Genomic DNA, 11,827 nt, shown 5'->3' on the forward strand with positions numbered 1-11,827 from the left:
TCTCTCTCATACACACTTTTGTGTGATTGAACCATTTGAAATTGCAGATTCTAACACTTCATCCAAATGTTTCAGCATACATATTCTGAAAACAAAAGTATTATTCTACAAGTGCACAATGCCATCCTAACACCCAAAGAATGTAACACTGATACAGTGATATCTGATAATCTCTATCAACTCTATATTCAAATTTTTCCAAGTGCCCTGAAAGTGTCCATTTACAGTTGTTTTTTGTTTTAATCCCAGATCCAAACAAAAATCATGCATTGCCTTTAGTTTTTATGTCTTTCTCAATTTGAACACTTTCCCTATGCTTTTATTCTTTCTTTCTTTGGTCTTTCATAACTGACATTTCTGAAAAGTCCAGGCCACTTTTATAAAATGACCCACAATCTGGATGTGTCCAGTTGCTTTCTCATTATTCAACTCAGGGTAAACATTTTTGTCAAGTATAGTGTATAGGTGATGTTGTGTTCAATAGTTGCTCTTTAATGAAGAATGAATGAGTCACTGACATTCTTGATGTGTCTCAAAGTTCGCACGTTACTCTTAAAGCTCATGCTTTATTAGTTTAGGGCAGGGGTCAACAAACTACAGTTTGGGCTAAATCTGGCACACTGCCTTTTATTGTTTGGCCTATGATCGAAGAATGTTTTTTGCATTTTTAAATGGCTGGAAAAAAAAAACCAGAAGAGTATTTCATGACATGTGAAAATGGTTTGAAATTCAAATTTTGGTATCCATGAATAAAGTTTTATTGGAACAGAGCCACACACATTTGTTTACATATTGTCTATGGCTGCTTTTGCACTCTAACTGCAGAGCTAAGTAGTTGTGACAGAGACCATGTGGCATACAAAGCCTAAAATATTTACTGTTCAGTCCATGACAGAAAAAGCTTTCCCATTTCAGGTCTACAGTATTCTAAATTCTGACACCATTTTCTTAGAGGTAGATTCTCATTTGCAAAATCAGTGTAACATATTAGCACCTGCAGTTGTTATTTTTTGCTTTCTAGATTTTTGTTGAGTTCTCAATTTCAGTTTCATATTACCTTTACCAAAGTATGCCTTATTACACAAACTTAAAGATTGCTCCACATCCACAATTGGTTTAAGGATTTAAATGTAGTTCATTTATTACAGCCTGGCTTTGATTGATTTAGAGGGTTAGTCAATTACAGACTAAGCCATTAGTTCAATCAGAACCATCAGGAAAATTGACATAACCTAAACTCACTTCAATTCACTGATAAACTGCAATCTTTTCTCCAAATGTTTTCATAAAGCATTTTTAAATCTGGCCATTTCAAAGAGTCCGTTTTTACAAATTTATTTTTCATCCCAAAGGTAAAAACCATGATCATTGATTGTGTAAGATACACTTTCATTTTCCACACACTGGTCATAATTAACAATCTGAGTTTGCCAAGGAAATAAGTATGGCCACAGGTGGGTATTCTTGTTGAACAGAAGATGTTCAAATGGTAACCACCCTTTTTGCTTTTTTCCTTAATTCACCATCGAGAGCATTACCACTTCCCACTGCAACATGACTGTGGAGGGGACACTCAAGGAAGTTTTATAGCCACTTCCTCCTCCTTATAAAGCAACCATATACCTTTCATATAGCCATGTCCCCTAAATATGAAACTTGTCATGTATTTGCATTTTCAGAGTAAAATAACACAACGATGTGTGCAAATCCGGCTCATAATGTCAAGGTTTCTTTTTATTATTATTATTCATGAGAGACACACAGAGAGGCAGAGACACAGGGAGAGGGAGAAGCAGGCTCCCCACAAGGAACCCGATGAGGGACCGGATCCCTGGAGCCGGGATTGTGCCTGAGCCGAAGGCACTCTTAACCCCAGAGCCACCCAGGCATCCCAGTGTCCCAATGTCAAGGTTTCTTGTAGCAAAGGCATTTTGGCCAATACCTTGAGACCATTCTGTTTCTTGATTGATGGGCCCTCACTGAAGTAGAAAATATGCAAAGATTACTTGTTCTTGTGTTCTTAGGTAAAACAGGGCCTACATAAAGCAACTTCTCTCATTCTCTTTTCTGTTGTAACACACACAACTTGGAAGATGTGCACATGTGTGAGACATTTCCAGGCTTTTACCAAACATTAATAATTTCCAGTGAGGAAAGACTTCCCCCCCTTCTTTCCCACTTGTAAAGGGGATCATAAAGCAGCTAAATGGAATGACATTACTCTCTCTATAACTTTGAAGCAAACCTAATTCATACTTTAAAAAGTTTTTATATATTAGTACCTTATTATTGGTTACAAATACCTTATGACATCATGTTTAAGAATCACTGATACTGAGGCTTATGCTCTCTTGGTTGATAAGAAGTGCCCCAATATCTCAGAAAGGACTCCCAAAGAAAAGAGGATCGACACCCCTGTGCATGAATGCTCAGCCTTGGATGCTCCACGATGATGAAGAACTCAAGCTTTCTGGTAAGTATGTTCTTTAAAAAGGTGAATTTAAGGGAAACAAATGTGAAATGCAACAAAACTTGGCCTCAAATTTACATTGGAGAAATGGCCAATTCTGATGAGCTAGCCCAGATAACTTCACCCTGGTTAACTATAGAAGCATAAGATTTGGAACATCAATATCTTCCAGATGTACAGAAAACCTTTTGTGTCTCTACCACATAAGCTGCCATGTTCATCAACTTTGCTGACCATGACATTACTCTCTTTCCCTTCTACATTCAATTTATGTGGAAATTTGGAATAAGATTGCCAATGTATAATCTGATGTTTTTCCACATCATCAAGATATACAATAATGGATTTTGTCAATTTAATAAAAATTAATATATGATTTAATAAGAAACAACACTACAATTATTAAAATATTTCTTTTCTTTACATTTATCCTGCCATTAAAAATACATCCTAACTCCCTGTAAACAAATGGGCCATTAGAGGCATAAAACAAACATTATTCAGCAAAATTTATTCGAGGACTAAAATGACAGAAGGTATTAGGAACATAAAAACGTGTAAGATCCTCTTTAAATCCCAATATTCCCTAACCACTGGTTTATAAAAAATACTCAAAGGTTTATAGAATTAGTCTTGTTCTATTAGTTTATCAAGTTACTTACACTGTCAGCAACTCAAAACAAATAATTTCCTCTGTGTGTATGTGTTTGCTTGCTTGCAAATATGTTTCATTTATTTTAAAGTGTCTTTTTATATAGAAATCCAAGTTGCTGACAATTTATCTTGTCATTAAAGTGGTGTGAAAATCAAATCAGTCTTCATATAAGTTCTCTTATCACTGCTGATCTCAAATGACTAATGATGTTTACAGCGAGGTTTTGTAAATTGAAAGCTCCCTAACTTTTCAGGAAACGGTTATTTTTTTTTAACATGTACACACATTTTGGCTCTTTTCTAAATACTTTCATAACTTTCTAGGTTCAGGATCATTCTCTTACCAGTAGTGCCTTTCCTTGCAGACTGTATGTAAAAATATTTTTTAAAGTAAAATTACTAATTATTTAAAGGCCAAGAGGCATTTTCAATAGGAATGAAATAATATTTGCTAGTATATTTAAAAAAGAAAAGAAAACTGATTTGGAATGATTGTAAACCAGAATATTCTTGTTAACCTAAGGGTCTGCTTATTTAAGTCATCTGTGACTTACTGGAAACTCAGGCAATTTTTTTATAGATTTTATTTATTTATTCATGAGAGATAGAGATGCATAGGTAGAAGGAGAAGCAGGCTTCCTGCAGAGAGCCCAACGCAGGACTCCATCCCAGAACCCCAGGATCAGGACCTGAGCCGAAGGCAGATGCTCAACCACTGAACCACCCAGGTGCCCCACTCAGACATTTTTAAACAAAATTTAATCTTTGATGACTCAGCATCACCATAGTGATTACCAATTATTGTTTGGTATTGTAAATAAGTATAGGAAACCTGGCTAGGCCAGTAAACATACTCTGGATATTATTGTTTAAACCAATCTAAATAATAAAAGAACTCATTATCACTCAAGTGATTGCTATGTACCGTGCACTGTGCTAATTGGTGATACCCATTTTACAGCAAGGAAACTGAAGATGAAGAGAGCTAGGCTACTTATTATTTGCTTTCTTTTCATAAAAGCAGAGTTTGAAGGGAAAAACCTGCTTCAGAAACTCATTTCCGGGCAGCCTGGGTGGCTCAGTGGTTTAGCACCGCCTTCAGCCCAGGGCGTGGTCCTGGAGACCTGGAATCGAATCCCATGTGGGGCTCCCTGCGTGTGGCCTACTTCTCCCTCTGCCTGTGTCTCTGTGCCTCTCTCTCTCTCTTTCATGAATAAATAAATAAAATCTTTAAAAAAAAAGAGAAACTCATTTCCCATCTAGATAAATAAGGAGTTATTTTACAGAGTTCACTTAACATTCGTACACGTGTTGCTGAATTTCCTGTCTGTCTTACTTATAATTCATGCCAAAACTGAAGAAAAGACTTTCACTTTAAAAAAAAAAATTCTTATAAAAATTCTATAGGAAGAAATGATAGCTAAATTAGCACTTGAAAAAGGCCAAAGAAAATTATATATTGTATATAATTATGCCTCATTATGACCTCTGCACATTTTCCAGAAAAGTTAGGCATTAAAAATATACACAACAGGAACACCTTAAAGGTCAGAGCGTGATGAAAGAAAAGTGTGATAGTTAATCATGAAGGACGAGGTTAATGTTCTGGTGGGAACATACATTTTTATCGTTACTTTTTGCTTGATAAATACTTTAAAATATGCAATTTCCCTTCCATGCACTTGTTCTTATCTGAAAGAGGCTGCAGAGAGAGACAATTCTATAAACTATAACTTGAATTTTAGTTTAATGAAATGAAAATGTGGGATTGGCTGTCTTCCTAGCATCCTTCTGGTGATTTTTTTTTTCACATAGGTCTTTTCTGCCCAAAAGATACTCTCACTTGGAGAGTAAGTAAGAAAGTCTCAGTTTCCAGAAAATTTACCTCAAAATTTCTCATTATCTTCAAGAGACATTTCCTAAGATAGCGTGTTCCTGGATCATATTTGTTTGATTTCACCCTGGGAACACACCTAACTGTAAGCATTTAAAATAACAAATCCAATTGTTTTTTGACTTTTTATAATAAAATAACTTCAGATTTACAAACTATTGCAAAAATGAAAAGAGTACACTTTAACCAGGTTTACCTATTGTTAATATCTTACCCCATCTGCTTTACCATTTCCCTTTTTATTTTTGAAGTATAATTAACATAAAATGTTATGTTAGTTTCAGGTGCACAACATATTGATTTGACAATTCTATGTATTACTCAGTGCCATCATGATAAGTGTTGTCACCATCTGTCACCATCCAACATTATTACAATATTATTCACTATCTTCCCTATACTGTACTTTTCATCTTCGTGACTTATTTATAACTGGAAGTTCACACCTTTTAATCCCCTTTAACCTATTTTACCTATCCCCTTATTCCTTGCCCCTGGCAACAACCTGTTTGTTACCTGTACTTAAGAGTCTTGGGGTTTTTTTTGTTCATTTTTGTTTAAATTCCACATATAAGTGAAATGATACAGTATTCGTCTTTTTCCATCTGACTTATTTCACTGAGCATAATACCTTCTAGGCCCATCCATGTTGTTGCAAATGGCAAGATCTCATTCTTTTTTATGGCCAAATAATATTCCATTGTATGTATATGCCACATCTTCCTTATCCATTTATTGATGAACATTTGGGTTGCTTCCATATTTTGGCCATGGTAAATAATACTGCAGTAAACATGGAGGTGCATCTTATTTTCAAATCAGTGTTAAAAAAATTAGTGTTTTTATTTTCTTTGAAGATAAGTGACATATATCATGGCCTTTTATCCCAAATATTTCATTGTATATTTCTAAATAGGGCTATAGATATGTTCTCTTTCATAACCATATATAATTGTCAACTTCCAAAAGTTTATATTGATATCATAGATTTATCTAATCTACCTTTCACATTCCAATTTTGTCAGTTTCCTTGATAATATCCCTTACAGCATTTCTTCCTTCTTCAGTACGCAAAGTAGGTATTAAATTTAGTTGTCATATCTCTTTAGCCTCCTTTAATCTGTAAACATTTCCCCAGCCTTTCTTTGTCTTTTTATGACATTGATAATTAAGAAGAATAGATCTTCTCCCAATCCCTTTTAAAAATGCATTATTCTTCATTTCATCTTATCTTTCCTCATGATTAAATTGAAGCCATGCATTTTCAATAGGAATATTGGTCTTCTGTCCTTCTTTGGTTATCAATCTTGAGACACACAGTGTCCATCTGTCCCCCTTTAGTGATGCTAATTTTGATCATTTTGTGGAGAAACACTTTAAGCAGTAAATGAATATTCTGCTCTGCCTCAAAATTTTCCATATATTTAGCATTCATTGATAATTTTTGTTTAATCTGATCCTTGCCAAGATGGTTGCAAAATTATGATTTTCTAATGCTACCATTTACCAACTGGCTTTAGTATTCTACTGTAAGTTAAATCCTTCCCTTTCCCCCTATTTCTTCATCTAGTATAGATAAAAAAAAATAATGAATTTTCCCCCATTAGTTACAATTCATCACTGCACTTAAATTATTTTGGTGAAGAAACTGTCCCAGATTTGGCTAGTGTGAACTTCTTCAATCTAGCTCTTGAATCCTTATAACATCTCTTAAGCAATCCATTACTTTCTGGTATAATAAAGTGTTTTAGGCTAATCTACCAGTCCCAATCCTTAAATCACCCATTTCTCTGAAGAGTCTTGTTTCTTTTTAGTAGGGACTGCATTAGAGACAAAGATCTGAGTGCTAGGTATATGTATGGTTATGGGGCTGTCTTTGCTTCTTGAGGCTTTCATCCAACAGAGCTAGGAAATACATGAATGTGTATATGTACACGCACATACAGTTATATACACAAAGCATATTCAAAAATTCACATACACACATACACAAACATGTATATACACATATACCTACTTTTTCAGAAATCAGGAGTACCTACCAATTCCTTCAATTTCAATCTCTCCCACAAGATTCTTGACTGTTCCTACTCCGTATTTCTATTTCCATTCTTCCAGCATGACCATCCTGGATACTAGCAATATCAATAAATTTACTCATTTGTTGAATAATAGAATACCTTTAAAATAGTTTCAGAAATTGCTTCAGAAGCATTTTAATAAACAACCACCTGGAAAGAGTTCAGGATTCACTTGCAATTCCCCCATCCCCACATTTGTCTTCCTACACACTTCACTCTGCTCAAGACTGAGGGAGTTTGGTTAAATACTCTGTTTCAAAGTTCCTACATGATTTTGTCACTAAATTATTGGCTTCTTTCTCCTCTTTTCTCCCTTCCTTCTGCTTTTCTTCCCTGCCTTCTCCCCTTTCTTCTTTTTCTCTCTTTTTTATTTCTTCCTTCAGTTATGATATTCATTTAAAATAAAATTAAGTTCATTTGTTTTCATTTCTTTTCAGTTTTAGGTTATTGTTTTTCTTCCTTTCTCTTCTTATTGAGTTAATTTTATTTTTTGGATATTAACATGGTTTCTAAAGTCAAAACTACACAAAAAGTTATATTCAAAACACTGTTACCCCTTCTCCATCCCATCAAGCTCAATACCCCTCAGTCTTGTAAGTGCACAGTTTCATTGTCTTCTGCCTTATCTGTCCTTTGTTTCTTTCTGTAATAAGCAGACATATGTAAATGATGTATACACTCTTATTTTCTCTTCTAGCACAAACGATAACATATTACTGTGTCTTTTGCCTTTGATTTTTTAAGTTTAATATTGTCCCCCCAGAAATCACTCCATGTCATTTCATAGAGATGTGCCTCAATCTTTTTTGTAACTATATGGCATTCACTGGTCACAACTTCGTTGAAGTTCTTTTGTAACCACAAAAGGAGATTTGGAGTACATTCCATCCCTACATTACATACAAGGATTAATGACGAGAGATTTTTTCAAGTAAAGTGTTGGTGTAAATGGCCATATGTGCTCTGTTTATTGTCCAAGAGCAGCTATGTTTTTAGTCCATAATTTCATGTTTCTCTTGATTTTCCTTTAGGAGTTATCCCTATGCCCCTGTCTCTTAATTACAATCCATGCCACTTCTACCCCCACCAATAATTGGAAACTTTTCCTAGGCCTAGAAACATGCTTAAATATCTGCTGTCATCAAATGCTTTCTCTCAAGTGTTGCCTCTGTGCACTGCCACAAGACGCCCAGCTGGAACGGCCAGTCAGGATAAAAGCCATCCAATATTCCACTGACCAAGTCATGCCAGCCCCCATGTGGGAATATGTCCACTCAGGGTCAAGTTTTCATCATTTTCAGAAAGACATTGTAGTGCCTAGCAGCAGCTCTGTCCTCAATCCTTTTTCCTTATCATGTTACCATCATATGTCTCCAGCCTACACTATCTGAATTCTTAGAAGTTTTATGCTAGTGTATCTTTCCCATTCATTCTTCCTCTGTAGTCTTATTCCTGCCCCCTCCCTCCTCTGAAACTGCTCAAATATAATTCCTCAGGAAATTATAAGCCTACTGGACAGCAAAAAAGCATCGGGCACTTGAAACCTTTCTAGAAAGCCATTTTTCTTGACATCTGAAGCCCACAATTCTCTTCCTTACCTCTTCCTTTTTGACACATGTCTTCTTCCTGCCTTTTCTACTACAAGTCTTTCTCCAGATTTCCTTCTTAGGCTTCCTCTCTTTTCCCTCTTTAGTTCTCATCAGAGTTATTTCCTACTTCCATAATTTCACCTCACCTCTAGGTATAATTTGCCAGCATTTTATCACTAAGCTTCATTTTTCTCAGGAATTCTAGATCTAAGTTCTTTTTACCCACCTGGGTTTCCACCCAATAGTTCACTTCAGAACTCATACTTTAAAACCAATCATGTAATTTTTCATTCTTTTATATGATTCTCTATCTCAGATAATGACATTAACATTTTCCCACTGGCTCAAGATTCAAACTCCAGAATAGCTCTGATTCCCACCTCCCTCTAATTTCCTAAATGTGACTAGAAAAGTTCAGGTGTTCCTTCTTCCCCAAATTTTGAAATCCCATTTAGGTACCTTCCATTCCCACTGCCATCCTGATGGCAAGACCCCCTTGACTCCTGGTTCATAGCAATAATTTTTTAAATTCATTTTTGAGTCATTCATAGTATGTATCATTTTTTTCCTCACACATTTGATTTAATCAAGTCGTTGTGAATATCTAAATTTGTGCCCTACTGGAGATGAAGATTGTGCTTGTAAAATATCAGATGTTTATCCTCTTGAAGGTGGTTTATGGGATTCTCAGTCTTTAGTCTGTAAAAGACTCACCTGAGAAGTTGGGAAAATGAAGATTTCCAGTTTCCACCTTTATTCTGATCCAGTGGGCCTGGGCTGGGGTAGAGCCGAGATATCTGGGTACAACAAATACCCCACATTATTCTTTTGCAAGTATTTCACTGACTGTACTTTCTAAGACACTCTTCCAAACTAGGAACTAGTACTGACTCCGTGTTGAACAGATATTTCTCAGACATTACTTCTAAAAGTGATGTGTGATGTGAGGCAACTTACAATAAAAATTAAAACAATTACATGGAAATCATTAATATAATAAAAGGCTCAAGCCAACAATTTTTTAAAAATGAACAAATAATTATTTAAAAATCCAGACTAAAGGAAAGTACTGAAACTAAAGCATAAAAACTCACTCTGAGCTTCTCTGCAATCAAGGTAAAGAAGAAAACATGACCATTGAGAATATTCTTTGTCTAATAAAAAGAAGTAACTTTCAACTACACTTGAGCTTTGAGAGGAACTTGCCCAGTGGCTCTTTATTTGGTTACCACTGACTAGTAAAAACTATAATTTTTTTTTTTTAAGAAGCGTGCACCTACTTCTTACAATAGGCTTACATGAAAATACAGTAATACAGTAGCATTTTGGAGAATTTTTTAAAGGTTTTATTTATTCATGAGAAACACACAGAGAGAGGCAGAGACATAGGCAGAAGGAGAAGCAGGCTCCCTATGGAAGCCTGATGCAGGGCTCAAACCCTGGATGGGGCATCACAACCTGAGTCAAAGGCAGATGCTCAACCACTGAGCTACCCAGGAGCTCCAATTTTGGAGAATTTTGAAGATGAGTGAATGGTGGGTTCCTTCGATATTCTCTTCTAAGTATCAACAGTCTCAGCCAGGCTTTTGACTGAAGATGAATAATAGACAATTCAAAATTGAGAATGTTTTCCGGTTCTCCTCACAGGTAGTACATGTTTCTGATTGAAAAAAGATCCAATGTGTGGATGACAAAGATGCTGTTTCCTTGTGAAGATAAAAGGACTTGCCTGATATTTTTATCTTAATGGAGAGCCATTTTACCTCTCGACGACAGTGAGCTAACTGAGCACTTTCAAACAGATCAAGGGCAATTCTCACAAAGCATTTCAGTGCCTGCACAAACTGATGGCAATGCTAGAATTATGTACCATAAAACACAAAAGAAATGGCCTGCCTTGGAAGGTTTTGAGGATAAGAAGTACCAAAGATCTGTTGATCTGTTCTGACCACAGAAGATCCTTAACATGACCTCTGTAAAATGTTTAATTTTGAGACCAGCTGCATACCAAGGGTTAACCACGTAAATCACAAATTATTATCCTAAAGAGCTACATATAGCAATCAGTTGAGCAGACCAGGTTAATATCATCCATTTAGATGTCAAAGTGTGCCTGCCCAAATTGATTATTTGTTTTTAGGAGAATTAATATTTAGCAGCTATCCCTAGCATAAGTTGGCCAATAGGGTGATTGCTTGTCAAAACCACTTCTGTGACCAAAGAGGAAGGAGTGTCATCAACACATAAGAGGTACCTGTCTTGTTGTGGCTAGGTCATCTAAAAACAAACAATTTCTTTAGTTATAAAATTAAAAGGAGGGCACTTGGGATCCAGCCCTGTTTTATGCCATTTAAAATAGACATTTCATCTGTCAAAAGGAAGGCCTTTTCTATCCATGTTAACTTGTGCCATATTGTTCAGCAGTAATGACTCTGAGAGAGAATTATAAGCCTTGAATCTCTGTTGAGATCATACACTTACGCCTTTTTATGGATTCAATGTCCAATGATAAATCAATACATTTCATGAAAAGTCTTAAAATGCTTCTTACTGATTGAAAGACTGCATTTTATCTTCAGAAATACATTCTGCATGCTGATTTCTCCATTTCAATTATCCAAACCTAATTCTCAATCTATCCTCATGCCTCTTCTTATATACTCTCTTATAGTTATTTTAACATATATCTTATAGGCCCAATTAACTTTCTGTAATATTGGATCATCCAAAGCTTTGAACAATCATTCTATAAATATATGAATACTCTAAATTTTTGTTTAAAAAAAAGAATTAATAAGTACTGGGTAAATGAATAAATGGGTGAATATTTCCTACTGTGGTTATGTTCAAAAATAAAGTTCCTAACCATACAGTTTGGAGACACAGAAGAAAGAAGCAAAAAGTCGAAGGTTGTGATGAAGGTGATCTGTGTCTTTTAGCTCAAGAAGCTATTTTTTCTTCAGTCAAGAAAATTTGGAATCCTATCACTATGGATTTTCAAGGTACAGAGTTTGAAAATGCATGGGCTTCATCAGCACCATGCATGCCATAAAATTACAGACCTTGTCACATTGGCCAGGCCATTGCAATGTTTCAGTTGGATTCCTCTAATCTAAATTCCTCTAAAATCTAAAGAACA

The sequence above is a fragment of the Vulpes vulpes genome, chromosome 6 (genome assembly GCF_048418805.1).
Source record: "Vulpes vulpes isolate BD-2025 chromosome 6, VulVul3, whole genome shotgun sequence".
Lineage (NCBI taxonomy): Eukaryota > Metazoa > Chordata > Mammalia > Carnivora > Canidae > Vulpes > Vulpes vulpes.